At 41.5% G+C, this 4,807-nt stretch overlaps 1 long non-coding RNA gene across 1 annotated transcript; it reads right to left on the minus strand.

Moving 5' to 3' along the window:
- Positions 1–672: 672 nt before the first annotated feature.
- LOC122938272 lies at positions 673–4,411 on the minus strand. The gene is made up of 3 exons (XR_006389997.1): positions 4,362–4,411; positions 2,010–2,048; positions 673–825 (listed from the first exon to the last, which is right to left on the minus strand). It is a non-coding gene; the product is annotated as an uncharacterized LOC122938272 (long non-coding RNA).
- Between the last annotated feature and the right edge of the window lie 396 nt (positions 4,412–4,807).

The raw sequence follows: 4,807 nt of genomic DNA on the forward strand, positions 1-4,807 counted from the left end.
AGGGGGTGCCAGAATCAATGAGTGCTTCCATCAATACAGATGGAAGCACTCATTACTGGAGCGCTGATGCCCACATACTGCGGCGGGGCACAGAAGCGCATAGTTCCCTGCCCTGCTGTCGATCACCGCCATAGGCTTCAGGCCTTGTAGGCCTGAGGCCTATGCGGTAGTGAAATCCCGGCGCAGGCGTGTGTGATGACGTCTGTGAGCAAGCGCAAGTGAGTATTTTGCTTTTAGTTTTATTTCCTTTTTTTTTATGTGCCAATTTTGGGGGACATGGGGGGGTTACAGGAGGACATGTGGGGGAAAATATTATGGTGGGATACTGTGTGGGGGCAAATAATTATGGGAGGGATTACTATTAAATTCAAAGACTCCAGTCAAGTTTATGCGAAGTGCAATTTTGTTTATTTAGCAAACAGTGGATGTTGCTACGGCAAAGTAAATAGTGACGTTTCGGCACATCCGTGCCTTCATCAGACTGCAGCAAAAAGAGGAGATAAATCAATAAATAAACGTACAGTGAATATATCAGGTATTTACATCAGCATACATGATAGCGACTGTATTTTCAAAGTATTTGTTTCTCTCAATTTTACAAACACATAATTGTAGAGATAGGAATAATAATTTTCTTGGGAATGATAAGCAAGTCAGGAAAGTCAAAAAACAAGTAAGAAAGCAAAAAGGAAAGCAAAAAAATAAATAAAAAAAGGAAAGTTCATGGAAGGGTTCTGCTGTTGCAGTTCAAGGCCATAAACCAGGTCAATATTGGTAAGGACACAGTCATTTAGCAGCCATCCTCCTATGAGAAAGCAGTCATATCTGGAGTGTATTAAGTAGATACAGATATCACAATAGGAATAACTGTTAAGATCTCAAGTGGCAGTGCTTGTATCAATCTATTGCGAGATAGAGGATTCAAATAATTAGACAAAGGTTGCTGGTGGATTCTATTTATCACTATGGGCCAGCAGGTCGGTACAGAGAATAATGGTCCAGATACTCAGGAGAGACTTACCCAGTGCCGCTTGTGGTGCAGAAGATCTCAGGTGCAGACGTAGGTGTGGACGCAGTGAGACGGAAAACGTGCGGTTATACCGCTGAAGAGAGGAGGCGCCATGTCTGGGGTCATTTGTGTGGGGATTTAAATACCCGCACGCCTTCCCGCTGTTTTTCGCACCTCCCGTACCGGAAGTGCGTCACGTGGAACGCAAGCTAAAACCTCCATGCGTTCCACCGACAGGAAGTGTCTGGGTGGAGCGCAGGGAGGTCCCGCAGATTCATTGCGATTGGTAGAATACATTGAACAGTGCGCTACTTATAAAAGTGGGATATATTAGGGAACATGGGATTGATTTTTATGTAGTCTATGTGGTATAATGGAGTGAAATGAATATTGGGTAAATTATATGTATAAACGGCCAGAACTGTATGGGGAATGTCAGGGATAGGATTCAATGTGGAGTGGTTCAGTGTAGGGACTATTTAGTACTATAGGGAAATGGAAAAATATTATTGGCTAGAATTACTGAAATTGGATAAAATGATATGTAGGTAAATTAGGAGAATGAAATATTATAGAGGGTGTCCGTGACTATGTATTATGTATATCAGTCCTGTAAGTATACTTGTAAGGGTGGGGTTTGTATGGTGAATAGGGGAATGGGAACCAGGTATCTATAGTAGTGAGTACCAGGGTATGGTCTCTTGAATTATTGGTATGGAATGTAAGTGTTGTGGGGGCGGAAAAATGTATTATGTATGAAAGGATGATACGTTAGTGTCCATAGTAGGGGCAGAGTGAAGTGTCTAGAAATACGTGTAGAGTATTAGGAGTTGTGTGTGGAAAGACAGGATGCTATAGTGGAACTTGAATATGGATGTGAGTTAGTAACATGTAACATCAAACATATAACATAATGACATGGTACGCCAAGACTGAGTGACTGGTGACATGGTTTGATTACACATTGGGACAAGAAATAACGAACCACATAAAAGGATACATTCTGCGGCACTAGAGTAGTCCTGAAGAGTCAATGGGCCTGTAAAGAAAAACGAGATTGGTTAATATATGTATATATATGTATATGCCTTATAATAGGGTTTGTATCTCATACTCCCTATTGAGACCCCTTGGTTCCATGCTTTCCAATTTATGTATCCAGAAGGCCTCTCTTTGTTTTAGTAGCTTTATTCTGTCGCCACCCCTCCTTGGTGCTGGGATGTGCTCTATGACTTGGTATTTGAGTTTGGAGATCGAAATGCGAGGCCTGATTGAAATGGTATGGGACAGGGAGTAACAGATTCGGTTTGCGTATAGTAGATTTATGCTGACATATTTGGTTCCGGATGGTTTGGGTGGTTTCACCGACATAAATGAGTCCGCAGGGGCATTTGAGAGTGTAAACGACAAAGTCAGAGTCACATGTGAAAAAATCATTAATTTGGAATTGTTTACCTGTGTATGGGTGTGATATACTACTGCCTTTTTGTACATGTGAACATTGTATGCAGTGATGACAGGGAAATGTACCTTTTTTGGGGGTTCGGAGAAATGTCTGGCGGGATATCTTGGTAGCAGAGCCAATGTCTGCTCGGACTAATATGTCCCGTAGATTCTTTGGACGTTTATTGCACATCAGAATTGGATTCTTGAATTCCTCAATGTCTGGATATGCTCTGGCTAGGAGATGCCAGTGTGCTCTGAGACTGTTCTCCGTTTTCCTAACATTTGGATGATATGTGTGAACGAATGGTATACGTTTGCCCAGTGTACGGTTGGTATTGCGGGGGTGTGTCGGTGGTCTGATTAAGTGTGCGGGGTAACCTCTCTCTCTGAAGCGTTCTTGCATTTCCTCGATCCTCTTAGTCTGGATGGGTTCCGTCTGTACTATCCTGTTGATTCTTTGGAATTGTGACATGGGAAGTGATCTTTTTGTATTGGTAGGATGAAAGCTTGAGAAGTGTAGTAGGTTATTTCTGTCGGTTGGTTTTCTGTATAAATCGGTTATGAGACTCCCTTCTGAATTTTTGGTTACTAGTGTGTCAAGGAAATTGATAGATGTAGGATCAAAATGAATGGTAAACTGGAGTTCTGGTGTGATGTGATTCAGAAATTCATGAAAATTTAGTAATGTTTCAGTTGTCCCCTTCCAAATGCAGAAAATATCATCGATATACCTTCGCCAGAGTTGGACATGTGTGGCGAAGGTATTGTCTGGGTATATGTGAGTCTCTTCCAGGTCTGCCATATAGCTGTTGGCATATGGGGGTGCTACATTGGATCCCATTGCTGTCCCTTGTTTCTGTAAGTAAAATTGATCTTGAAATAAAAAGAAATTATGGTGTAGTACTATGGAAAGTAGATCGTTACACAGGGAGATTACATTGGGATGTTTGTCAGTTTTTTTGAGAAGTTTGTCCACTGCTGTCAGGCCTTTGTGATGTTGGATTGAGGTATATAAGCTACATACATCCCAGGTCACCAAAATGGTATCTTGTGGTATCGGGCCCAGATTTTTGAGAGTGTCTAGAAAAGCAGATGTGTCGAGTAAAAAGGATGTAGTTTTTTTGATTTCTGGGGTCAGTATTTTTTCGAGAAAGATGGACAAAGGTGAGAGGATGGAATCGGTTGAGGCTACAATCGGGCGTCCGGGTGGGTTGAGCAGATTCTTATGGATTTTGGGTAAGGTATAGAAAACTGGAGTGATTGGATGTCTATTAATCAGGAAATTAACTGTCTCTTGGTCTATGGTGCCCTTATCAATGTATAGGGTAAGAGTATCCTCGATTTTGCGGGCTATATCTGCAGTGGGATTGTGAGTAAGTTTCTCGTAGATGTTTTCATCGTTAAGCTGTCTCTGAATTTCCGCTATGTAATGGTCTTTGTCCATTATGACTAGGGCGCCGCCTTTATCGGCTGGTTTAAAGATCAAATTTTTTTGTTTTGATAGATTTTTTATTGCCTGTTTGTCTATCTGAGTGAGGTTACTTGTAAATTTCAGTTCATGTTTTTCTATACTTTTTCTAAAGGAAGACATGTCCTTTTGAACCAATGATATAAAAGTTTCTACTGGTGGTTGGGTTTTTGGAGGCATGTAGGTACTTTTATTCCGTAATGATAGGTCTTTTACTGAAATGAGAGTTGTGGGGCTTTGGGGAGTGAGTTTCTCTTTAATGGTGCTGAAATGGGTTGTCAATCTGATACGCCTGAAAAATCTATGAAGGTCTAATTCTAATTGGAAGGTGTTTAGTATGTGGGAGGGACAGAAGGATAGACCTTTTTCTAACAGTGTCATGTCTGCTGGGCTGAGTGATTGGGAGGATATATTAACTACCAATGACTGCATCCTTACCTGAGATCTCGTGGTTATTGTAGTCGGTTGTTGTCCTTGTGGATACGTTCCTCTGTTGGGTCTTCTTTGGGTCCTAGGAGGTCGGACATCCATTTGTCTAGATCGATAGCTTGGGTCTCGGTTGGATCCTGAGTTGGAGGAGTCTGTTGAAGAAGATCTCCATCTGGTATTTGTGGAAGGTGTATCGGGCCATCGGTAGACTCTACTGAGACGGTAGTCTTCAGTGTCTCTGCGGAATTTATTCCTTTTGGTGTCCTCGATCTCTTTCCTTTGGGTTGCCAGATGTGATCTCAACTTTTCCAATAGTTTATCGTAGTCCTCTTGTGATAGTATTGCTTGGAGTTGCTCCTCCGTACTTTTGATTAGTTCTTTTGTATCTAGGATGGCTTGTTGTAGAAAGGATAGAGTTAAAGTCATTATGTCAAAAGAACATTTGTTCAATATTT

This window comes from Bufo gargarizans, chromosome 5, assembly GCF_014858855.1.
Source record: "Bufo gargarizans isolate SCDJY-AF-19 chromosome 5, ASM1485885v1, whole genome shotgun sequence".
Lineage (NCBI taxonomy): Eukaryota > Metazoa > Chordata > Amphibia > Anura > Bufonidae > Bufo > Bufo gargarizans.